This window comes from Monomorium pharaonis, chromosome 11 (assembly GCF_013373865.1).
Source record: "Monomorium pharaonis isolate MP-MQ-018 chromosome 11, ASM1337386v2, whole genome shotgun sequence".
NCBI lineage: Eukaryota > Metazoa > Arthropoda > Insecta > Hymenoptera > Formicidae > Monomorium > Monomorium pharaonis.
In genome coordinates, this window is record NC_050477.1 from 11,129,222 (window position 1) to 11,156,551 (window position 27,330).

Genomic DNA, 27,330 nt, shown 5'->3' on the forward strand with positions numbered 1-27,330 from the left:
AATCATCAGCATAAATCAATACAACAAATTTTACGCTTTAAAATGGTATATTACATCAACAACATGAATAATTAAATAATTCAACAAAAGTTTATAGGATGAAAATAAGTATTAAAGTTTAAAATAACAAAAATCACAATTATTTTTGCACTAACCGAATAAATATAAATATTATTAATCTATCGAAACTTTCCTAAAGGCGCGGAACGTAGATAGAAACACTTTAAAGTATCGATCGCTCATGAATAAAATGTTAATGAACAGATTGAAAACAACATAATAGATATTCATGATGTGACGCGTGTCGCGACGCAAAATGGCATCATAGGGAATCTCGGGGAGCAAAGAGGGTATCACATTGACGGTCAGTCGTATTAGGTGGAAAATAGTTTGACAAGTTCCAAAGTGGATTAATCAACGTGCTGCACCCGGCGTCGGTTGATCGAACGATGCTCCGCGCTGCAACGATGCAACTAATACACCGGGCAAGTTGTTCTCCTCGGAGTGGCGGGCAAGCGCGAGATACCCACTCCTCGTGGCGTAAACGCTTTGATCGAGGGTGTGAAAGCACGAGTCAGCAACTACCTACTTGCCGGCACTTGTATCGTTATAGCGCGGTTAATAACTCCCCGCCCGTATGCAGGCTGCATCCCTCGTGTCAATGTTACGGCGAAATTTTGCGAGAGCCATGGGGGAGCTGCGATAAATTTCGGGCTGTTCGCCCGCTTAGCCCTGCGTGGCCCTCGCCTGTTCGCCTACGCGTTTAAACTCAACTCCCAACTGTTACTGCGCTGCAACTCGGTTAATATGTGCGCCATACCGTAAACATTTCTTCTAAACAATGTTACGGTTCTCATGTTCTCCTAAATTCAGTTTCCCCACCATCAACTTTCTGTTTAATCGATAACTTGGGACTTGTCAAATTTTTGCGACACATTATTTTTTGCAGTTGCTATGTTTAACACTGTAAACGCTGCATTGTTAAATAATTTTGATAGTTTTTCCTTTTTATAATATAAATAAATAGCAGCTTTTGTCTGGAAAAGATTTTGAGATTTCGTAGTTTTAGATTCTTTCTGGGGTTATTTAAATATATCGTTATTGCAATTGCAAGTTTTTGCAATACTTTTATGTTTTTTGGCGCAACGTGTATATTTTTTATTTTTTATAAAATTGTTTAGTAATGCAAGAGAAATATTTCTCTATGATAGATTTGACAAACTTATTCATTAAACATTATTTTTTGCAGTAAGTTCTTTACGGTTTTTTAATGCATAACATCGTTATTGAATTTGACGAATCAAATTAATTTAAATCTAAATAGTATCGATTACTATTTAGCTTCAATTTACGACTGCGTTTTAAGTTGACAATCATACCGGCAGTTTATGAAATTGAAAAATTCATTTAATAATTGATATTATTAAGCACTAAGACCGTGAAAGAGGCACTGTTTTTTAAATCTAAATCAACATTTTGTTTCCAAAACAAGTGTGACTCGAAGCTGAAAAGTGTCAAGAGGAATAGCTCATCGCGCTGATTTCCCGTACTGTCTAAGGGAGTTTGCGAACAGCCGAATGAATCAAATGATGCTCCTTTCTTCTGGCCTTTCGATATTATGAGGTGTTTCGTGCGCGTTGTTTGCGACGGGGTGCGGGAATTGGGAAAACGCGGAATTCATAACGACGTTCACGCGGGGGCTGTTCGGCGTAACTCGTTTATAACTACGTTCGAGAGGGAAATGCACGCTCGTTCCGGCCGAATTTCGTAATGCCGTCGCGCGCGCTTTGCACGCGCGCGGCATACGAAACACGAAGTATGCAAATCCTCGGTGCGCCCGCGCGAATCAGAGGGAGGAGAGGGCTGGGCGAGAGGGAGAGAAAGAGAGAGAGAGAGAGAGAGAGAGAGAATTGAAACCCTCCCATCGTGGTGTCCAGCAATTATGCTCGCCGTCACACCAGCCGGCTTCCGGAATTGTGTCTCTTGCGCGCTACTTAATTACTAATTCCGCGCGAGTATCACACCGAGCGTTCTCGAGCGGAATTCCGTGTGTCGCGTCGTCACCGATTTCCGAAGGCGTCGCGCCGGTCGCCTTAATTGGCAGAAAATTAATTACACGTTATATGTGTGCGCGCGCCGCTTTAACGTCGTTAACTAAATATAACTAATATTCAAACGGACGAAGTATATTAATTGAATTGCCAGTGATTTTCGCGACACTTGGGTTAATTTTACTTTAATAATATGTGTATATAGGCACGAAATTAATTATCCGGATATGGAATATGAATTTATTTTGTGCTACAAATTTATTAATAATAATTTTTGTAGAGAAAATTCGATTAAATGTAAAATCACTTAGTCAGCTGAAGTATTTTATTTAAAAATATCCTTTTTATTTGTAGCATAAAAAATTGACAATATTTTGTGCCTGGGATATTAACTGTATATAAGATTGACTTGTTTATTTGATATTATTCCGTCATAGTGTTTCACCATATTTTACAAACTCCATATTTTTCTCAAATAAAAATAAAGTAGAAACGGCATATTGTCGCAATTGTATTTAAATACATTTTTACGATTTATTTTTATTAACAAGCCGTTGAAACTTTTGAGTTTATACAAAAGTATGCTTTTAATGGAAATGTATCACTGGTAAAACTTCCAATCGAGTTTTCTTTAAAAATTATAATTGATAAATTTGCAACAGAAAATAAATTCTCATTTTTCTGTGTTTGGATAGTTACAATTGTAGTTGTCTCGTATATACTATAATACATACATGTATAAAATATATTTGTATACGTAAAATAACTTGCAGACATACCGTGTATATTTTTGCGGGGTAAAATATTTTATCAAAATACTTTCACGTTTATCCGGTTTATCATCTCAGTATTGATTTCTATCCGCGCGCGCGTTGTATGTGTGCGTGTTGTGATTTCACGAAGGTTTTTCGAGATATCTACAAATGCCGCTGCGTGCTTTATTTGCGTGGGTCGGATTCATGTCAACATCCCACCCTTTATGACGCACCCTCGAGGAGATTTACCTATCGACGTGGAAAATCGAGGAGCCGGTTGAAGGAGGCGATCGCGCCGAACGGGTGAACGCCGGCAAGATTGAACACGTCGATCGGTGCTCAAAGTGACTGGTCGTCACGTGAGCGTGTGTTTAAAGCGACAGAGACAGACGAATAGAATTGAGCAGCGAACAGGAGGCATAACGGAAGTCTGATACACGAGTGGATGGATGAGATAGAGAACGAAATAGAGAGATAGAGAGATAGAGAGATAGAGAGAGAGAGAGAGAGAAGGAGGGTACGCAGGTGTCGGTGGGTAATAGCTCCCTATTACCATAACGCTCGGCTAAGCCGGCTAATCGGTTCCGTTTATGCCGACCGGCAAATTATTATTAATCACATTGCGCTCGCGGATTACCGTTTATATGCGTCTATGGCACGGTGGCATTTGCACTTCGCGCCAGGCGTCGCACGGGCTTTTAGTGTCATGTATTTATTCGTGCATGCTTGATCTTTCAGCTGATTATATTGGCAAAGGTTTACTGACACAAAACTTGTGTATAGAACTTCCTAAACTTTCTGAATTTTCTATAATCCGATTGTTCTTTATATACTCTGACGCTATTTGTATCTTTTCTTATGTTAAACACGATTTATTTAGTTTGCCATTTCCACTTTTTCCAATGACTTTTCCAATGGTGTAAAGTTTTAATTGCATTATATGAATATAATTAAATTATATTGCACGAATTATTACGATTCAATTATCACAAAAACAATCGATGCGTAAAATAGATGTAATACCATTGAATAATAATTTTTTAGTCATTTAAAGTAATTTACAGTGAATACAATTAAATTTTTTGATGAAAACGTAATGCTACCTAATTTTTTTAAATTATCATGATATTTAAATTTAAGCTTACAAGAACTACTTTTTTTATTTGAGTTAATTGTTATTTACTGATGATTTTATCAGCATTCATACACCATTTTAAAATTGTAGAACTTTGGAGAACATTCTGAAGTAACTATTAAATACGAGAAATCTTTTCTTCTTGAGAATTCTCTTGAGGTCCCAGGTCAGCTTCTAAAATTCGAACGCGGGATTATCATTCGCCCGGACCTTGCCACGAAGCATTCGAATCGATGGTTCGGATTCCATAAAAGGACCTCATGCTGCGAACCAGGAATCAATAGGCGGAACAAACTGTGTAGATGGGTAGAGGTCTCTGGTAAGATTGAATTTGCAGACTCTGCCTCTCCGAGTCCTCGACGAGGGACGAATCTCGGAGAAAAGGTGGAGAGTAACGTCGGGACTTGATAAGAGAGTCCAAGACCTCGCGATGGCGTTTCCTCCTCTCAGGAATCTTCATGTTCTTTCTCCCCCTCTCCCCCCCTCTCTCTCTCTCTCTCTTTCTCTCTCTTCTCCGCTTGAAAGAGCTGCTGATGTTTGCTCTGCCTATCAAGACAGCAATTATTTGATCCGGTTAGTGAAACGTATCTCTCGAATCTTCCTCTTGTTTTTTCTCGTGCTTTTTCATAGCACTTTCCTTCCGTTCACTAGTATTTCAGGATGATTCATCAGACTTTAATTCTGTGGATTTTTGGGGGACCTTTAATCTTTCTTTGTCGAAAACATGATTCTGCGGGACGCTAGTATATTGATGTGATTAATGATGAGATTTCTTCAGACTGTAATGTGTGCACATATTTGCTCACATGTAAAAAGTTCCGTAAGGTATTTACGAGAAATTTTATAAATGTAAAAAGGCAAATGTTAAACGAGAAAATAAGTAGAATTTTAATCTTTGAAAACATTGCAATTTATTCGCTAACGAAATTTATCGCGTTAGAAAGATAAAGTAGTTTTAACGTGAGAAAAATCTACCACGCTCGATTTCCCGTAAGGAAATTGTGTCCAACAGACACAAGTAACAGACTAAAGACGACACCGATACCCGCGGGAAGTGGAAAGGTCGATAGAATCGGTGATAGTTTGTGATACAAAGAGAGAAAAAGGCAGGGATGGAGAGGTGCAGCGAACGAACGAACGAACGAGTCGTTTTGCGAACCACTTACTCCCGTCGCAAGTCGCAGTTGAAGACGGCAACAAGTTGGGAAAGTTGTTTAGACGCCTCGGAACGAGACGGAGATCGCTTCTCTGAAAAACTATGGCCGTGCAGGGACACACGGGCAATTTTCCAGTTCGTGCGGAAAGTTTCCGCGGCGGGCAACAAGTTGAGAAAGTTTCGCCACGGCCGTGGATGGCATCCCTCGGGGCCGACGCTTCCGCCGCGGGCCATTTCAAAAACTGTCGAACGACTAATCTTACGGCTTCCAGCGAGAGAGCGCGACACGAAACTTGGAGCCGGGGCGACCGGAGCAACTTCCGCGTGAGCGTGAATTCGCCGCGAGAAGTTCCGAATCGCATGGATAAGCGGGTTAGATCGAGCGAGGTGATATTCTTAAGATTCATCTCGCAGGATTATTTTTATTTTATTCTAAACTGGCGGTATAATGCGCGTTTTTATCTCGCAAGAAAGGTCCATCTCGCTAGGTTGCTCGCGCATTTCTGTAGGAAAGAATGCGAGGAATGTTTTAAACTTCGCAAATCAAACTGCTATAAACAAAAAAGTTCTTGAAAAATTCAGTAATTTTATTTCAAGAAATAGTTTTTGAGACTTAAGGATTTAAAGTGCTGGTTAATCGGAGAATACGTTGAAACGATCGCCTGTCATACTGGCATGCCAGTTCTGGCGCCTGGGCAGGGCTAACACAAGCGACACGTCATGTCCATGTGAGCTGACTTGTTTCTATTTCTACGTGGCCCATTTCCACCAACGTAGATTAACTTTAATCTTGGATTAACTTACTTTCTATCTCTTTCTAATTTTTGAAACTAGAATGAGATAACAAGTAAGTTAAACCGAGATTAAAGCTAATCTACGTTGATAGAAACGCGCCTTAGTCTTATTTCTTTGACGTTTGTGAAGTACAACTATTTTTGTTTCCTCGCATATGATGACGCATATGATTTCCTCCATTCATGAACTTCTGCTCTTCCTTCTTCTTGAATCCATATTATACATTAATTCTGTGTATACATAGTTTGTTCTTGTTTTATTGTAATTTATGCATGTACACACATAGGCAGTTTCATCTAATGTATTCTTACTTTCAAGTAGCTTACATCACCCCCCTTCTACAACTCTTCGATACCTGCGAGCGAAACGTAAATTTATAATAACGTCACCGACAACGACATAGTAGGTATCGCTCTCGAGGTTTCTTCGTCAGTTGCATTTTTGCTGGAAGGATGCGAGACGGCGCTCGCACCATCCACCCAGCGTGCCACCCTGTGTGAGAGAGGGAGGGGGACGGCTCCCCCGGGGATGGTGTCGACTTCGCGAAGGCGTTGGTCCTTTCAATTTCGCGAATAGAAGACGGGCGACGGGGAGAAAGACGGGCGGAGTGATTGTTGGAAATATGAGAGAAACTTTCAACCTCTCGCACAGCAAGCAAGCTCTAGCAACTCCGCCTCCCTCGCCGTTAAGACGAGCTCGCTTTTTCCACTCTGGCCTTCTCTTGCTCCTCCTTCACCTCCTTCTTCTCCTCGTCCTCGTTCCACCCTCTTGTCTTCCGGCTCGCATGTAGTCTTCGCAAGTGCTTCGCAGCGTAACCTCTTCGCCATTTTAAAGCGTCGTGAAAGCCCGTTTGCGCGCAACCGAGTTTTTGGAACAAAAACGCGCGCGCTTTCCTCACCGAGCTCTACGCCCAAGCTCGGTCCGGCTTCCTATTCTTCTCTTCCTCCTCGCGTTCGCCAAAATTCATTTCACGGCATTCTTTTCTCGTGTCTTTTTATATTGTGGCCAGCTGAGTATTCGTCAAGACGACTTTCTTCATTTTAACGCGGCGCAGAAATCGCCAAGTTATTCTTCACCGCCCGAAGAAATCTCATCGGGTATCCGTGCCGGGATTGAATTTGTATAAAGAGAAAGCAAATGCAAATATTAATCTTGAGATATGATTTGCGAAAGAGCCCATTTAAAATAATTCTCGAATATAAACGGAAGATGAGATATCTTAATCTTCTTAAAAAGTTTATGTCAAGTGTCATTACTAGATGACAACATATAAATACTGATATGTTCTGTAACGAGTCGTATTGTACTTTTGAATCCGTTTTTCTACAAGAGATCAAAAATTAGCAAATTACAAATGGCACGCACTTTTACCGGGCATCGGGAATAAATCCCGGATTCTGTCTGGGATCAGGGAGATGGAAAAAAAAAAGAACGCGAAGCACGTTTCACGCTTGCACGAGGGGGAAGTCCGTATACATGTTCTCTCTGTCTTTTTTCCTATGCCGAAGCGTCGCGCGCGAGAGTGACAGCACTAATGCTGTGACGGTCGGGGGATTGAGCGCGGGGCGATCGGGGTGCAGGTGCAAGGATATACGCCTGCCGGGAACAATGAGCGCAATCAATGCTCCCTTCGACGTCAATCAAACGGCCGGCGAGTACGCGCCACTACCCCATTGGCCCCGATTGCCTTTTGTCGCCCTTTAGTGTCCACTAACAGCGGGTGAGAGGAGGAAAAGCTGCGAGAGAGAGAGAGGAGAGAGAGAGAGAGAGAGAGAGAGAGAGAGAGAGAGAGAGAGAGAGAGAGAGAGAGAGAGAGAGAGATCGGGGGAGGGGACACGTAACAAGAAATACTGGAATGTAACGGAAACGGTGAATCCGCTAGACAAGAGAGAAGGTTGCCGCGAGAGAGAACGAAAAGAGGAGCGAGATGCGTCGCGTTGCATACCGAATGTGACGAATTCCTGTCGGATACTCTCGCAGTTGTGACACGCGCATTGTGGGAGAAGCACGAGGAAAAGGGGGGAAGGGGAGGAGGGAGGACGAGATCGGTGCGCGACCTAATTTCGAGGGCTTGCTAATCCTCGCACCTCACCTATCCCCCTTCCCTCCCCCTCCCCTTTGTGTCGCATGTCCGTCTCGTGTACGTCCGTCGCGTCGGTACCCTCGAAATTGCACACACGCACGAATTGCCCCGCGTACATACGTATGCGCGTGTGGGATTGCACATATTGCACGCCAACCTTCGAGACATTCGCGCGCGGGCGATCGATGATCTTGAGCGACGTGTGTGAGCGAGTGCTAGTGGTAGGAACGGAGATAGATCCGACGCGGAGGGTCATAGACATCACGTCTCTTCAATAATGATTATTTAATTATTGATAATTATTGATCTAATTATTTCGAAGCATTTTACATTGAGAGACAGGTGTTTGACTTGCGACTATAATGCATGGCAAAAGAATTGTGATTAGGAGTTCCTGTCTTATAGTTGCTATAATGTCAATAACAATAATTATATTTATAGTTCTGCTATGAAAAATTTTATTATAAATTATAATAATTAATAGTTAAATTGTGCTATTATATTTTTTCTTAGGGTAGCAGATTATTATGTATCTGAATTAAACACACGTCATTTTATTTTAAGATATTTTTTAATTATTTTCAAGACAGAAAACCGAAATTGTTCAATGAAACAAAATAATATTAAATGCGAACTTTTTACGTTGAAAAGAACATTTTCATATTTTTCATACGTATTTTTTTACTATTTAATGTTAGAGAATACTTTAATATAGTGATGCACCAGGGCTTTATTATATATAATTTAAATATATTTTTCGGTGCACTTGTATATGCATTTTCCAGAAATTTAGTTTCTGATTTTGTGACTATCATCCCTTTCAAAATATTTTCTACGTCCGTTTCTGAATACAAGTACGTCCGTATTTGTTGTGCACTGTTACTCTCTGGTCGGGCTGATTGTTCGGAACCGTTACACACACGCGAATAACGCGAATAGTATCCTCCGTGTTCTTTGACGCGTTTCCATCCAGCGAAAACCATTGCCAGACGTACGTCGCGTCGGTCCAGGGATGGGAAAAGGAGGTGGAGGGATGGTTTAAAGCCGCGCGGATATTCGGCATCCAGCGTCGCTTAGTAGCATTTACGCGCAGCGCAGTTGCCACTTTAATAATCCGGCTTGACAATTGCGTCTAGCTTCATTCATGTAGCGGCCATGTAGCGTTCATAATCTGGGAGTTGGTATGTTAATCACGATGCCTTCTGTTCTCTGCATTCGAGAGAAATTAGAGTGCTTATGCCGAGCTGTGGTCGAAAAAGAAGAATCTCTCATAAGACTTGCGATTTAGCGAGTATCTTTTACAATACGAATTTTTAACAACTTTACGAGTTGGTTGGCTGCATTTTTCACGACCCCAGGCTAGGCTCATTATTATCACTATCGATAGATTCAATTCGTAAACGAGGGACAGATTATGCATCTGTACGTTTATCCAAACACACCCGCATGCTGCGGCAGCGAAACGCCAGAGCACTGTCCTGTTTAAAGCCGGACAGAGCGTGTTTGTGTCGAGTAACACGAACCGCGGTTGTGTTGCTGTGGTATAATAATTATACTTCGTTATTGATCACATAGCATACCGGATTCTGCAGTAATGATCCGAAGGGGCCCCGGGTTCAATTTAGAATCATCACACAATACGGGCGTCGGCTTACATCTCTCGTTAGCGATGCATCATTATGCAGTGCATCAGAGAGATGCTATTGGTACAATATTAAAATTGTCAAAAGCATGAGGAATGCATGTATGGTATTTGGAGATCTGTGTTCAGGGTTCAAAGTTCTATTTAGGCGAATAATCGCACACAATTTCATAAATAAAATGTGCTTAGTTTTCAGAAATTTCCTAAAAAAATTTGGATAATGAGGATCAATAATTTTATTTGAAATAAAATCAGAAGCATTGTTAACGTAATAAAATTTGTTTTTTATAACGCGTGTTTACATAGAAACTCCTGGGCATACATCTGTACAACACACACACACACACACACACACACACACACACACACACACACACACACACACACACACACACACACACACACACACACACACACACACACACACACACACACACACACACACACACCCAAAGAGTCATCTATTCTGCGCAGTTAATTATAAATTGAAGTGAAAATTCAATATTAGCGGTATATGCATTGGGCTCTATAAGCTTCTCGATAATAGAAGCCATTTATAGCCGCGATAATGGTATAAATTCTAATCTATCGGTCATTGAGCGCGTGATATCACTCCCTTTAAACGTGACTGGATGTTCCTGCGTGTATCGAGTTAGCGAGATAGATTCTGCCTCGGCAGGTTTATCGCTTTCGGCGGCTCGAAGGGCGGCCCCGCGCTCTAGTATGAGATATTACAAGAGAGGACTTACTATGGAGGACTATTGGAGAACGAGAGCAAGGTGGACTAAAGCAGGCAGGATACGAGAGGACACCGATGATTTCCCAAGGGATCACGTCTACCTCCTTCCCTCATCCTCCATCGTCAACGTCGTCCTCCCGATGCTATTTCTTCCTCTCGCTTCCTTATCCCCCCCGGAGCGTGTCTTATATCTTAGGCAACACACAGTCGTTATTCCTTCTTCCTCGTTCTCGAACCCGTCGCGCGTTTCATTAGTTTACGTGAATTTCAATAGTCAGCGTAACAAAAGCTCGAGGGCGGAAGAAGAGACTACAGCCGAGGGAGAAGAGTTTCTTGCTGGGAAATTGGGAAATTGCAATGGAAATTCTATTACGGGCACGTTCTAAATCGCTCATTATAAATCAGAGCATGATAATCTATACTTCAGTAAGCAAAATGTCGTATTAATACGTTGAATGTGAATTACGTGAAGTAATAATTCTGTATCAAATATACGAAGTTTTATATTAATACAAGTGTTTCAGAAACGCCACTAAGTAACGTGCCCCTGGCGAATTTTAAGGGAGGCGGTTGTTACGTGCCGCTCTTTCCTCCCCTGCAGCTTCCGCTCACGTAGGCGGAATAAATTGGAGCGGTTACGAGTGGGAACGAGGGATATTTTATACGGCGCATAAAATTGCGACCGATGTCGTCAATTTGTTTTTCACCTAACTCTTTCTCCCCCACCTCTCTCGGATCCCCTTCTCGGTCTCTTCTTTTCTTTTCTTTTTTTTTTCTGCGGTACCGTTTAACTCCGAAAGTCGCGGGCTTTATGGCGCCTCCGACGGAAAACGCCCCCGCCGCGTGCCGCTGTCCTTCCTCGACTTTTCCAGGAAAACTCCCCCTCCCCACCCTCTATCGCACCTGCGAGGTCTTATCTCGAAGTTGCAGGCGCATCTTGGATACAACGCGCTTTGGGATGTTCTCCCGGGACCACCCCTGCCCACTCTCCGTCCCCTCCGTCTATTTCGGGGGATATGCAGTGCACTATGCAATACCGTGCGTTTCGAGGAAACTTCTAAGCAGGTTTTCGCTTGAATTTTGCATGTATCCCCGGACGGCTTCACGCGTCGGGATGATTGCACCAACAAAACACGCGCTACGTATATGCGCGTTTTGCGCGTCTGATTTTACGTGATACCTATTTCTTTAGTTCTTTCTCATATTCGCGTAAGAGTGGCCAGGTATTGCCGATATTGTTGTAAAATGTAAAATAAGTTGTTGGAATATTTTACTGCGATACTAAACCGTTTCATGTGCATCGTATTCTCGATCGGCATAAATATCGATTTGTTTTTCACATCGCATAAATAATATGTAATGACGCATGCTGTTATTTTAATAACACATATTTCTAGCTCTTTTGCAATATTATTTTTTGGTAAAAATTTCGACATTACTTTCCTATTGAAAAAAACTAGGCTGTAAGCTGCAAAGTTGATATGATTTGGTAAAACTTCTTTTTTATCCTCTATCAATTATACTTTGCTATTTTTTCAGCGTATATTTTTTTATACATTGCCATATTTTTAACAAGTAATATGAATTACCTGTTAAATATGAGTGTGTTAAGGACGTATAATATGTGTCACATTTCAAAGTTTTATCAGAAAAAGATTTTGATTGTTTTATTATCTATTTCTGTATCCACATAAAATTTGAATATATATTTCTCTTGTTGTTTAAAAGTTATTTAATTCATTATTCGCTTTTAATTTTCATGTAAAATTGCGTTTTATAATATTTATTTGCAAATTTTATGAGAAAATAGCATTACGAGTTAATTAAATTTTTTATGTATAATAAAACTCTAATAAATATTCGTACAAAACTTCATTTGGATCCATTAACTCATGCAAAAGTTATTTACCTAAAATTACAGCAAAACGAGGTTATTTTCACTGTATAAATCATTACAAGCCAATTGTTTTCTTCTTTGTAGCTATTTTTTTTTTAAATCATTCCAAAACTTATTTATGATTAAGATTTTTTGTTGTCGGATAGGAAGAAATCTAAACAGTTTTACAGTTTTTCGTAATTTTTATTCGGCACGATTCACTTATATTTAGAACATTTTTTAAAGATGCGGACTATCTGCTCGCGATCTATCGCGACATACATTCGACATATTTTCGTCTGTCGGTTTTGTGCGCTCGTCCGAGCGCTAAAAACCATTGCTGACGGGAATTCGATACGAGCAAGACGTACTACAGGCCGGTGTGAATCTCAAGATATATAGGTCACTGTCTCCGAAACACGGCTGTATCAATTTCGCTCGACGTTCGCCGGGCGCCATTACTTTTGCACAACTGTATCGCTATTACTTTCGCGTACTGTATATCAAGTTGTATAACGTATGCACTAGTAGTGGAAAGAGAGAGAGCGAGCGAGCAAACGAGAGAAAGAGAGAGAGAATCCTAGACATTAGCATGCGCACCATCTAGGATTGCGAATTTTCCGATACGCATGAACCATTTATCTGGATATTTCGGAGAATCGTGATCCGGAAGACACGCGAGAGGAAACTCTATGCTGCTCTTTGAACTATCTTTTTCGAATCGTATGTTCGCTCGGGACGCTCGTTTTCTTTGGCCAGAGGAGCGGACGGGATATGGTCACTATCCCATTGAATTAGGCGCTTCCTTCTACGCCATTGCATCCCGGTTCACCCGCTCGTATCCTCTATATCTATTACACCTGCATAGCCGCTTATCTCTAGACTCCAGGCGCGCCTAACGTGAATCTCCCTCCCCTTTTCCCTCTCTCTCTCTCTCTCGGTGTATTTCTCCGTCTCTGTCCTGCTTTCTGTTTTCTCCCTAAATTTCTCGGAGAGGTACAAATTCGCAAGCCAATCGTCCGTGTGAGCTTAAATTAACATAGATAATGCTTGCCTAAGTAGTCTTTGATGATAGTTTGGCAAGATCTTAAAAATAAAAGATTGTAGATAATAAGACCATGATATTATATATATAATGTATGCGAAATCATATTGAGTAAAAAATATTTAATATTTGTGATGTAATTTACATGGTAAAAAAAGTTATTATAAATTATGATAATTTTAAATACTATTATAATAAAATATTAAGACGTAGAGAGAAAGATTTCTTTAATTTAATAAAGTTTTGTCTTCGACTATTGCAAAGCATATATTTCTTGGTTTTAATAAATTTTATACAGATTTCTTTAGATTTAATAAAATTTATTTGAAACAAAGAAATATATACTTTAAAAGAATCGAACAAAACGGTTTATTAAATTTAAAGAAATCTTTTTCTTTGTGCAGGAATGATTAAAGATAAAATAAGCAATTTTATATAACAAATGCAATTGCAATTATAGAAAATGTAACTATTTTGGAAATCTTTTATATGCATAAGTAAAATAGTTATAAATAAAGTTAATAAAATAACTTATATAAATAAATAAAGTTGACACTGAAAATAATTATAAATTATAATTAAATAGCAATTGCAAGATAAGAAATTATTTACAGTTATTTATCATTGTTGAATTATTTAGCACTAAAATTCTGCTGTGATATTACAACATGTCTTGTCTCGATTTAAAAAGGACGTAGGTTTTATGAATAATTTATTTCTCATATGATTTTCATGAAATAAATAATACTTTATTTTAATGTAAGTACAACAACGTGATATGTCGCGTGTGTGACGTATGAAAATTGAAATGTCACAAAAATTGTCCTGATGTCTTCCGTTTACATTTCATCTTGAATTCCGGCCACGATTAAATCCGATTTATGTTATATTCAACCGACGGTTTCCTCTATTTTTTACGTATACACGTACGCCATAAATTTTCGAGCGATGGGGGAGGAGAAACTGGGGCGCGATTACATCGTCGTTTTGTTCGTTCCTTTATCGCGATACCGATGTCGTGACAGATAACGACTTTTACAAACACGCGCGAACACGTGTAAGAGTTAATTCCGCTTAGATGACTCAACGTGATAGCTTCCTCTTAACGCCGTCTACAACCTGCAATAAGGCGTCGGATGGGAAAATTGATTCGCGCCATATTTACATATTATTCATTTATCAGCTTTAGAGCTTCGAAACGAGATAGCATACTTTCGTTTCTCGCTGCTATTTAATGCTACTCCTTACGGCGATCATCTTCAGAATCTGTCACTTGAATATTTTCACAAAGAGTGTTCTCCTTTTTCTTTTTTTTTATTTTTTTTTTTATTCAACGTGATCGTATCGCGTCAATATCGGGCCGGTCGATAGAGCTAGGAGAAGAGTCTCGAGCGCGTTTTACGCAAGTAAACGACGTCGGATGACGCGTATATACGACGTGGGCAAGTTCACATTACGGAGTTACGATTCTGACGGACGGGACGGGATAAAAGTTTATACCACCCCAATTGAATTGACGTGTGCTCCGGAAGTGTGCGTCGGTAGAGATAGGCAGTGAGACAGCGGAAGTGACAGCCCTCTCCCCCTCCCCCTCCCCCCCCTCGGGAGCCGTCCACCCGCGTTATTTGTAACGTGAAACAGGACGACATATCGCGAGAATGTTTCTCGTGAAAATATGTCGCGCGAATTTTTTGCGAGCCATGATTTTTACTCCCTTTCGCGGCGATCCTGGCGGGGAAATATTATTTTTTCGGGGAGAGTTTGAGAACACCATTTTTTTTTCCCTCGCGTGGAGGAATTTCCGCGTCCCGACGGGAGAGATATTTTTACGGTCCACGTGTTTATTACGCGCCCGGAGAACCGTCCGCGGGGATGAACATTATTAATTTCGGTGATACGCGAGTGTACTGTACACGTCACGAATAGACGATTGATAAAAGTTTGCTCGCGACGTTAGCCGCCGCGCTAATATTCCGCGATTAATTTCGCGGAGCTTTATTCCTCGCGTCCTAATAATTCCTCTCGCTTGCGTTATTATCTTCGTTATTCTCGGGGATTCTCTCGGCGTTTACGGGATACTTTCGCGCCGGCGCGGGCGATTCGACGTATCGGCGCGCCGGAATTTCAGTTCATCGAAAGCGACCCGGAATTTCGCCGAATGATTACGAAACTCCGGCTAACACGCGGGACGTGGGCCGCGGATTTTGTTCCGCCGCGAATTCTCTCGGTTGAAATCCCCCGTGCAAGGGTGCCCCGCGGGCTATACACAATTCCTGGTATTCCCGCTCTCTTTTCCCATACGTCTATCTCCATTTAACTGTTAGTTGAAGCGGCGTCGTGTACGTGGGTGTATAACGACGGAGCGATAACAAGATATTAAACACAACAGCGCCGTGTACAATGCGAACCGAACGTTCCTCCGCGGCGACCGAAACTTAAATTGCTAATATTGGTAATCGAGGCGCGGTGGTACACTTATTTATTTTTGTCGCGGACCTTTCTCTCGGCGGGAATAAATTTCGCCGCCGCCTGCCCCTCTGTTTTCTTCTAGCGGGCGAAAGGGGAAACGAAGGCGGGGGAAGAAGACGAGCGAGCGGTAAACTAGAACTTCATCGGCGTAACGATAATGGGGTGCGACGACGCTGGAGGAAAACAATATGTAAATCGTTCGGTGCATCCCAATCAAAGTCGGAATCCGCGGCGCGCCGGCAAGCTTCCGCCGCGCGTCTGCCTAACGACGCAATCTAAATTCCGAAGGCTCGTCTCGAAGTGGCGCGCCGCCGCCGGTGGTATATACTCGCCGCCAACCAGATAGAGAAAATCCCTCGTTGCAACACGGAAAAAGAGGGAGAGAGGCAGCAGGAGGGAGGGAAATGATTTCCTGGAGGGATGCTGTGTCGCATCGGGACGGACTGTGCCGTTTCGTCCGCCTGCAGCGACTCCGTTTCTTAACTTCAACGACGACGATAGTCTTTTTGGTCCCGTCGCGTCGTCGTCGGTGCAACGTGAGTATTCGCGTCCGCTCGAATAAGAATCGGGTTTTATGGAAAACGCGGAAACTCGTGTACTCGCGAGACGTAAGAAGGAGAGGAACGGAGGGAAGAGTGGCTCGGGTCCTGGTCTTCGGGAGTAATATCGGAGTGCTCGACAAATTACATGCGCCGGTGAGAGAAAGCGGGAACGGCGTGAGAGATTGGAAATATATTGCTGCAGCAAGTTTTTCAACTCGGCATTATTCCCATAACATATACACTCGTAGAAAAATATGAAGTTTACGTTTATTCCCCGCAACGCGTGCACAAGCCGCGACAAGAGCGTTTCACACGCTCCTCGTGAATGCTATATTAGTATATTGGATTGATGCGAAAGATACGCCGTCGTTTTTTTAAAAAAGCAAATTTTCCATAGAATAAAGAGATTTAGAGTTTATTAAAAAAATAATTTTGAATACTTTTAACTAAACGAAAATATTTTTTATTGAAGAAAAATGTGTTAAACCAGCGCTACTAGAGATGACAATTTTGCTTTAACTTTATTACAATTTATTACAATTTTATTTTGCTCTTTATTTGATGTACGTGAGACACACTTTTGTCTCATATATGTCAAATACATAAACTAAAGAATAAAATTAAACAAGTTATTTTCGTTATTATACAGAATGGAAAAAAGATCAACTCTGTTACATTAAATTGTTAGAGCTGAAAAAAATAATCTAAAAATATTCGAAACATGATATTTAAAATAGTTTTAAATACAAATATTTTCAATTGGAAAGAAGTGTATAAAACCAGTGCTTATTAATGACAATAATTTTGCTTTAATTTTATTGCATTTTTGTATTGATTTTATTTGTCAAATACATAAATTAATTTTATAGAACAAAATTAAACAAAATTTTTATATCATTAGACAGTCTTGAAAAAACGGATCAACGCTTCAACATTAATTTTTAAATTATTAATTAATTACAGGATTTATTTGAACATTAATTCAGCAAGATTATAAATCTTACTGAGCCTTAGTAAAATCCACTTGAGTATTCTTACCATGAACAGAACTAGCGATAAAAAGTAACGCGTCATTAGAGCTGAAAGGATTAATCCATCTAAGATATTCAAAAAGAACCGCTTTAATCTCGTGCAAATTATTCCTCGCGAGCGACTAGTGAATCTATCCATCCGTCTATTCGGAATTTCTCATCTGGAAGTCAGCGATCATCAGCCATGTCAATTATGCGAGAGATGCAGGTGTCTGACGTGCTTATATTTTGCATGCCGTTCGGTAGTAAAGAATCTGATTTCGCGCGATGCGACGCGACATCTTCCGTTCGCTGTATATAGCAAAGAAGGGAAAAAACAAGAGTTTCGAATCGCTGGGTACACGCGGTCCATGAATAATTCAAGGATGTGCGAGTTTGTTCGTATTCTGAGAACGCGACCGCGCATATGTTACAAGCACACGCCGCGAGATCGGTTCGCTGGATTCGCGGGCCATACGCGTGAGCCAAGTCGTAATAAAATGCGCGAGGCAAATAAAGTACGATGGCAACGCTGGATACGCGATATTTCCGTTCCAGTGGATGATATCGCCCATTGTCTACGCGACATGACAAATTTTCAACGTATGTACGTTAGAAACATATGGCGGGGTGGGGGGGGATTCAGGAAATAACTTTATAATTATTAATATTTTAAATAAATTAGGATTTCTGTTGTTAAAAATAAGTTTGAATTAATCAATAAACAAATAAGACATTTATGATATTGAATTATAGTATATTATATATAAGGAAGAAAAAAATAACCAATTATTAAGTGCTAATAACAACATATTTTTCCGCTCTTATTTTCAAATAAAAAGTGATACTTTAATCAAATCTGTATAAAAATGAGATCTAAAAAATATCAATTTAAAAATTTGCAATTTATTATTTCATATTTTTCATATAATATAGTTATTTACTAGTGATGTATATTGTTTAGTTTAGGACTGGTGACTTTATTTATTATAAATGTAGAAGTTTTAAGAGCACAATATTTACTTAGTATTAATGTAATTTTTTAGTATAACAAAAATTTTATTTTTATTGCTGTTATCAGCTATTTTTGCAATTAATAAAATGGGCTGACATGCGTACGTTTAATACGATATGTATACAGGAAGATTTTACTGAAATATAAAACTAAAAATAATTATACTATCTCGTTAAAATGTTTATATTGGATCTGAATAGGTTGTAGCTAATTGCAAGAATGCTCAACATTTTTTGCAGCAATATTATCATGCTTGAACATCCGGTCTAATTATTTTGATGAGCCAACATAAAATTGTTTTTTGTATCTAGCCAAATATAGTAAAACTGTTCGGTCATGACATCAAAATAAATCACGATTGATGAAAAAGGGTTTTTTTTTTTTATTAATCACTTCGGAATCATTTTCGATGCCATTTTTTAATGTCATGATTAATTTTTTGTTCTGTTTGGGAATCTTTAAAACGCCAACGTCACGGCAGAGGTCTGATTATTATTGCGCCTCGAACTTTGTGAAGTGAGAGGAAAAGAAAGTGAAAGGGCTGACTATTGGAGTAGACGTAACCGTGCGGGCACCCAACGCGTCTCGACTATAAATTCCAGTCGTATTATCCCGACCGAGTAGATCCCCGTCGATTTACGGTCGCACGCGCGGAACCCTTCCCCTCCTTGCGAACACGAAAAAATCTATCGCGGTAATCTCTTCGAGATGCGGAAAAATATATGTATTTCACGTTCGCCATTCGCCTTACGACCGGTCTCAATTTCACATACGGGCTGCCCCGTTCCAGCGATAACTATTTTTAAAGCCCTTTACACCTGTATTTATATGGAGTGAGAGCCGCCGGTGCAATTTATTGCACATCAGCAACGTACCCTTACATGCGAGAGGATAACAGTGTTTTGTATTCCCGTAGTTAATTACTAGTTTCTTCGAGCGTCTCAATCCCAGCTTTCGACTTCTCTAATTGACCCGAATCACTAATTTAATGATACGTTAAAAGCACAGTTGGTAAGAAACGATATATTACGAAATTAATTCACCTGACATTTTAACGACATTGCGGTATTACGCAAGGCGTATGAAGCGCGATCACGTTTCGATAACGAGGCGAGAGTGAGGGGAAAAGTGAAAGCAATTCGGGATATAATCCTCATAAATCGTCGTTATAAATTTTATTTGTAATCTGTAATGATCGCGACGTATGCGGTTACGGTACACGCGGCGCGGATGATATCGGACGCAGATGCGATACATCTTCCTGTCGTCATTTTTCTTCGCGCCTCGGGGAAAAAGTGCGCCAACGTTTCGAATTTGTTAAGGCATTAAAATCTCTGGTCGAGTTTGTAGTGCACGAAGAATTCGACTTACCGAAAATTGTACCTATCCCTTCTATCCTTCTCGAGAAGTATAGACATCGCGGTATTAAAAATTCCACTTTGACAAGCGGCTCATTTCTAAATATTGGCGGGGTAACGGTAATTACGGGAGGGAGAAAACGCTCCATTGTATGGAGTGTCTGGGATTAACGGTAGGGTTCAGACCGACGAACGACGAAAAATTTGATGGTAATCTCCGGGCTGGACGCAATTCCCCCGGTAGCTCTCTTCCGTGTTGCAGACGTTGCTCGTTTTATGTGCGCCTCTTTGACGCGCGTGCACCAAGAGCCTCCGCGCCCATTCCCTCTTCCTCCCCCTCCCCCCCCCTACTCTTTCTCTTTCTCTCTCGCTCGTCTACATCCCTTCGCTACTTTCGTCGGCCTTGTCTCGTCTGCACTCCTGCGGGCGCTCACCACCCGCGCCACCCGGTCTTTTCATCTCGTACTTCATCTTTCTTCCGCGCCGGACTGAGAGTCTGTGTTGTACAATCGTCGCGGAAAGTTTTCGTCTGGAGATTTCGACGGGAACGCCTTTTCTCTCGTTGCAATTCACCCTTCCCCCCTCTCCCCCGCTCTTCATCTTTCTCTTTCCTTTCTCGTTCCACGCTCTCCATCCTTCTTCGTGGCGGTCGACCGCTACCCTCTCTCTGTACGAATATCCGGGGGGACGGACTCGGAATGAAATCTTTTGGCGGATTTCTCTTGGAATCTGCCTGTGTGTGTGTGTGTGTGTGTGTACGTGTATACACGTCGTTGTCGCCAAAAAACGAGGACGACGATAACTCCACGGTAATTACGGACGCATTCCCCGTTCCTGTGACGAGAGGGATAAAAAACCGTATCGATCGCGAAGAGATCACCTTTTTTTCCTCTTCCACCGGCAATACTGGTAAACGCGCGAATGCGTTGCGGCCCGCGTGCGTTTCACCTCGGCTTGTACCAGCTTGCGGAGCTCAGTTTTTTTTTTTCGGCGCTTTTATCTCCATCTTCGCGGTCCGCAATTAGCGCCGTGTCCCGCGAGCGACGTTGCATTCGTAATATACCTCGCGTAGAGTCGTTTCCGCGGCGGTGTCGCGATGCGGTATTTCGGCGCACGTCGAAAGAATTTACGATCGCGTTCCCGGCGCTGCTCCGGCCTGGCTTGCTGCATACAAGCCCCCTCGCCGTCGCGTCGCGTTGTCGCCGCCCTGCGCGGCGGGATACCACGCCGGGATGAAGATGCCGCGGGGAGATAAAAGAAAAGCGCCACGGAATTGTAGATGCAGGGGGAACGACCGTGGCGCGGACGCTGCTGCTGATCCTACGTGCTCTGTGCTTCACCGGGGACGCGCCGGATTGTTAAATATTCAATTTTGCACGAGGGCATAAAGTACGAGCCGTAAACGCGCCGCCGGGCTCTCGAAACGTTTCCGGGGTTTTCGCCGAAAATATCAATTCGCCTGCTTGTTTTTTTATATATCGGAAAAGTCGACGCGATTGTAGTCATAATAGTTTTCGAAGCGAATACGGGCGACCGGTTATACAAATTTGTCGTGTCGACCGATTTGTTTCTCTCTGATGAGGGTAATGGATGGACGTTAACGGGGGAAGGAGCGCGTGTCGTTATTTATTTTTTTTTTTTCCGTTACACACTCGTGCCCGCGCGAAAAACTGCCGTTTACATCGGAATTCAAACGAATCAAGGATACAGAAAAATGTTTATAGGTCAATTTTGGCGATTTTGGGAAAACCAGGAGGAGGGAGGGAGGGAAGGAACTATTGGTGTCTATTTGCGGGGTCACTCGAGCGCACTCACCGACACACGAATGACACAATCGAGGGAACTTTTTGAAATTTTATCCCCCCGTTCCGATTTCAAGTCCGTCCTGCCATTCTGCGCGCTCGCGTCGACAATTAACTAGCATATGGCTGTAGAGGAGGGAAAAAAAAATAACAAAATAGACAAGTTGCGCGCACCTGGCCGAACTCGATACTCGACACGTGGATTAACTCATTTTTTCGAGCGTAATTCCTCGCGCTCGAGAGTTCTTAAAACCTGTCCGACTTTACACCGAGAGGAATAGAAGTTAATTATCCCCGCCATGCCCGGGCGGGAGTTTAACGAGCGGAGGAATGCGGGAAGGGTTGCAAGATCCCCGCGGCGGGGGTGGCATTCGGAGGAACCGAGAGAGGAACCTCCGAACGCTCGGCCGCGGATGAGAGAAGAAGAGGGCCCGCCGCTGCGGTTCGACGGGGAGGAAATGTTTTGCAGTATCGAGCCGTCGACGACGCATCGATGCATCTGTATCTCCCGTACGTGGAAGCGCGTACGCGTGTGGGTTCGCGCGATAGCAACGCGATCGAGAATGTCTGCGGTGGTGTTTCGTCGGTAGCGGTCGATCCGCTTGCTCGGTCCGTTTTGCCGGATTTTCACCGAGATAGCGCGGGATAGTCGCGGTCTATAACCAACATACAAAGCCACGTCGCACCTCTATATTTTTCATCCGTATTTTATTTTTAAATGCTCGCGCAGAATATTTTCGGTCGCGTATAGTTATGATTTAAACGCGCGCGCGCGCGCGCAAACGCAAGAACGTCGAGCGCTTGTTTTTTGTCCCTCCCTACCTCCCGGACACACCCGGGTAATTTGACGTTCCGATAACGATTGATCGCGAAATATAAACGGTAAAATCGCGTTGCAACGGTCGAACTGCAGCGCCGTTGCGTCCTGCGGAATCGAGTTTGTTGTACTGCAATTTCATTACCTCGAGTACTCGCATATCGTGTATGCAGACGTTAGTCTATAGGGCGATTTAATCAAATTTTGCCTCGCCCAAAATGTCGTTCCGTCAATACGTATGCGCGTCATAACGCGATTTCGACGTAATAATTTTTCGCGCACGTTGAACAGTTTATTTATCGATCGACACTGTTTATTCGGACGGATAGATGCAGCGACGCGAGATTAAATTATGTAGATATTAGATATAATCGCGGAACGAAAGAGAGAGGGAGGGAGTGAGAGAGAGGGGAGGGGGAGGAAGGGGGAGAGAGATACTCTCGTGATTCGCGCGAACGGTGGATTTTAAAGCGTGTTGCCGCGATACGCAGATATTAAAGCCGTCACGCGATTGAAATATCCATACGCGTTGTATACATACGTTCTCTTTAATAATCGACCTGGATACAGGTCAACGCTCATCCATATTATACAGCATGCGTTAGAGCCTCGGCAAAGAGGGGAAACAGAAACGGTAGAACCCATGATAATTGCCCGTGAAGCACGCTAAAGTCCCATATCCGGGGTTAATTATCACGCACTAACGCCATAAACCATCGGTCGCGGCTTTGATTTCGACGAGCCACTGAATTTCTCATCTTGGGAGGAGTTAACCTAAGGCCGGCAGTGGGCGGGAGTCCGAAGTTGGGAAAAGCGGCAGGCGAAGAGACAATTAGATATTAACTTTGCCTAAAATAAATGACGAAGGTTTTCTTAGCGTTACGTACGCCGCCGCTAAAGAGAACTTCCTCCAGTTTCCTTCACGTTGTGAACTATATCGAACGAATATTGCAGAAAGTCGAAGCTTTTGAAAAACCTCGTTACCTCGAACGAGCTTCAAGTTTGTAGTTTAGTTAACCGGTGCTCGAGTTCCCGGTGATCTCAGTTCAGGCGAATTATTTTCAATGTAAGTCAATTCATTGGACGGAAACTTTGTCGTGTAAACTGAAAGCTTTACTATATGATTACAAAGCGATTTAGTTGTCGTGTGCACGAACTCATTTTTCCAGTCATGAAAGTTTCGATATGCTGTCGTTCAATTATTAAAGTTAGAAGATTTCGAGATTTTGTTATTCGTACCTGAACCGAATAATTTATGTATTGATATAATAATACTATAAATACTATAAATACTATTTTTTAGAAATATATATTTTTTTTAAAACGACACATTTATCAAAAACGATTTACTTGTATGATCATTTTTATGACCATTATTATTATTATTGGGGTTTACATAGTGTGTAGAGAAAAATCATTTGCATTGCTGCTAATTTTTGAAAATAAAAGGAAAATTGCAACCTAGAAAATTTCAGAGAACAGAAGATTAATTATGGATAATTGTAATATTTAAGAGTAGAGTGAACAGAGAAATTTGTTTTTATGATTAATAATTTTAAAAATAATATTTAGATTCTTTGTAATTAACTTTTATTTCAAACCTTATTATATACAAAAGCTTATAATAAGACTCAATGTTAGAGTTTAATAGATTTTTTGTTTATTTATGAATGTCCTATACGAAAAGTATAATGTAACGTTTACTTTTATAAGTAATCGAAATAAAGATTTATTTTTACTTAGATTATTTCAATATCACCGCATATGTGATTTTTAAAAAATAAAATAAATTAACTATATTACGCACAGCCCGAGCAGGACCTTAATTTTTAACACATTCAAAATAAATCTTCGTTTATTAAGTAAACAAAATTTTTCTGCTATTAGACTTTTCAACGTAAGTGTATTTTTCAAATGTAAAAAGTACTCCGACGAAATGTCGGGCAATAGAACGTTCTCTTGAAACCTGATAATTTATTCTCGTGAGATGCCGCAAAAACGAGTTCGTAAACGAAGAGTTCCCGTAACTGTATTGTAAGCGGCACTTGGCGTGCAATCAGAACGTGTTGCCGAAATGTGATTGTAACGGTAGGATCAGACCATTAATTATGCAAATCGTATTCCTTTGTGAGAATGTATCAAATGCTATCTCCGGGGAACGGAAGGTTCGTTTTCTTTTCGTCGAGTGGCCTCTCAGCTTTTATTCGTTTATGCGTAGGTGGCCCGGTTTGTTTGTACCTGCGGCCTCGTTAGAGGAATACTTTTAACGAGAAACGGAGAGAGAACGAGAGAGAGAGAGAGAGAGAGAGAGAGTGTCGAGGTAATCCAAAATATATTACCAGGGCTTTGTACCTTTGTACGTTCAGTTCATGAACAGTTCATGTCTTCTCTCCCTCGCGTTCTCTTTTACTTCTCTCAGCTGTATCTTGTGTTTCGTTCTCTCCTTCAGCCCTCTTTCTCTAATAGAACCTCTCTCTTCCTCTATTCTCTTTCTATGCCTTTGTTTCTCTTTTCTTCTCTATCTTTCTCTCTCTCCTTCTCGTTCTCGTTTTCTCGTTCAATTTCTCTCTTCGTTACTAGAACTTCCGTTCCGCTCCTCCCCCGTCCCTCTTGCCCTAGAGTTATTACCACACCGGGACCGAGAACCGCAAGCCCCACACGCATAGATAACGGCTTGGGCGCGCTCGAAATGAATTCGAATCGGCCAGAATTTAAAAGCCCGCAGGTATAACGCGCCGTTGCACGCCCGTGCTCATACACCGGTCGCGGTACGAAGAGAAGAATTCGTGCTCGATTTTTTATCACTGCTCCGTTCGTCTCCCTCCGTGCGCCGCCACCCTTTCTACTTCCCACCTGCCCGCGTCCTCCTCCCACGCGCCGATCTCCCTCTGGCTTGCCGCCCCGTTGCGAGCAATCGATAAAGCCCGTGATTTATTTTCGCGGACAATTCCCCGACCGCTGCGCTTTCTTATGATCTAGCTCGACAGCAGAAACGATTGCGAGGGAACAATGACACTGGAAAATCCGAGCCTGTCGTGTAACGCGATTTTCGGGATCATGCTGTCTTTATCAGCTCTGCAGATATTTCCGGCGATACACCTAAACCGTCGATTTTTATTGCCAATGCAAGATCCAATGAAGGTCTCTCAAAAATATATGTATCAGATTAAGCGAAAGATAAATAATTTCATAACTATTCTTAGCAAGAAATATTGGTGCGATATTGAAAAGTAATGCAAAGACAATATTCCCAGTATTGGTCCAATATTGTAAAGTGAACGCTTTATCTTATTTAACCAATTTGTTTCAGCAGTAATATTAGTTCAATATTGGTTCAACATTGGGCCTATATGGAACCAATCAATTTTTCATATTGGACATAAACTGGATTCTAATTTGGAACCAATATTTTACGACCAATACTGGCGTTACATTGGAAAAACATTGGCCAATGCATTTCCAATATAACCGATGTTTAACCAATATTAGCTAATATACTGCCAATGTATTTTGCTACTAGGGATATAAAATTTATAGGGGTATAAAATTTATTGATTCTTTTATTCTGTATTTTTTTATTGTTGTTTTGTTTGCTTAACTTACTCTACCCGTATTATTGCTATTTTTAACATATTTTTTTAAATAATATTTCAAATATCTTGGCATAAAGACATGGAACTTGACTATCAAAAAAGAGAAAAACAAACAGAAAGAGCGCGCGCGCGCGCGAGAGAGAGAGAGAGAGAGACGATAAATTTAAAAGTTAATTCTAACCGATAATGAGCCGTTTGCGTTCATCTTTTTTTCACGGCGGCGCGCCGTCGAAGTAATCCGTCGTGATTTCCGGCGCTGATTAAAAGTTGGCCGGCTAATTATTTGGGCCGTGCGTCTTTCGAAATTATTCCGCCGGGGGCGCTTGTACGGGGGCGGTTAACGGTCACATATCTCACTGCCGGGAGCAGTTATTTTTCTCTCCCTTCCTATAGTGGCTCCCGCGCGCGCGAGACCGCCATTGCTAAAGCCGCACATGCGTCTGCGGCGCGCAAATAATACACCCGTGCGGAAAATTTACTGCTAATTACTTTCCCGTGTACGCGCGCAAGGTGCGCGCTCGGTCATTACGTTATAAAACAAAGTTCGCGAGGAGGCTCATCGCGCCGCGTCGCCGACTGATAATAATGCTGAAATCCATTAGCTCCCAAGTGACGTCATGGTCTTGTCACATTTTTTTCATAGGCGAAGGAAAACTGTTCCGATAATATGATGTGCAATCGAGTCGATGGCCCATTTTTCGAGCAGAATTCCGGGCGACCTTTGATTCCGACGAGAAATGCGCGCACGGTTTACGGTAGAGTGACCGCTCGACGTTGAAATTCTCTGCTTCGAGAGCCTTTTTAGCGGGAGGCAGTGTCCTCGTGCTCTAATTGCCCCGCTGACGTGTTCTCCGCGCTGTTCCTCAAGCGGGTGAATTAAGCGCTCGGGTCGAGCGGAAAATCGCGCTCACACGTGAACATTCGCAGCTTGCAAAACTCGTCAATTTTATCTCGCCAATCTCTCTCTCTCTCTCTCTCTCTCTTTTTCTCTTTTCTCTCCCCTATATATACGCTCTTAAGATGAATAAATTCGAAGATCCTGCTCTGAATATATTCATAAATGCTCCGAATGATCGTAAACGAATTATAATGAAATTTTAACGACATTTTTCTCTACGCATTTTCAACATATTTTATTTATTTCTTTTTGCGTCGCGATTTAATTAGTCCTTATTAGTTGTATTATTTGAATTCAAAATTAATTAATATTGAAGTGTGGAATATTATGTCATCGCTGAAAAGGAAATTTTACTAGTAATTTTAATTAACATTAATTTTCTTTACTTTGTACATATACTTTGTGTACTTGTATTATTATGATACGTACACAGAGAGAAAGGATTTTTTTAATAAACTGTCTTGTTTGATCATTCCAAAACATATTTCTTTGGTTTTAATAAACTTTATACACATTTCTTTAGATTTAATAAAATTTATTTAAAACAAG

The 27,330-nt window shown here is 41.5% G+C and overlaps 1 protein-coding gene across 1 annotated transcript in view; it reads right to left on the reverse strand.

Moving 5' to 3' along the window:
- LOC105833999 (Down syndrome cell adhesion molecule-like protein Dscam2) overlaps window positions 1-27,330 on the reverse strand; it is a 109,226-nt gene that overhangs the window by 53,313 nt on the left and 28,583 nt on the right. The gene's annotated exons all lie outside the window — the stretch shown is intronic.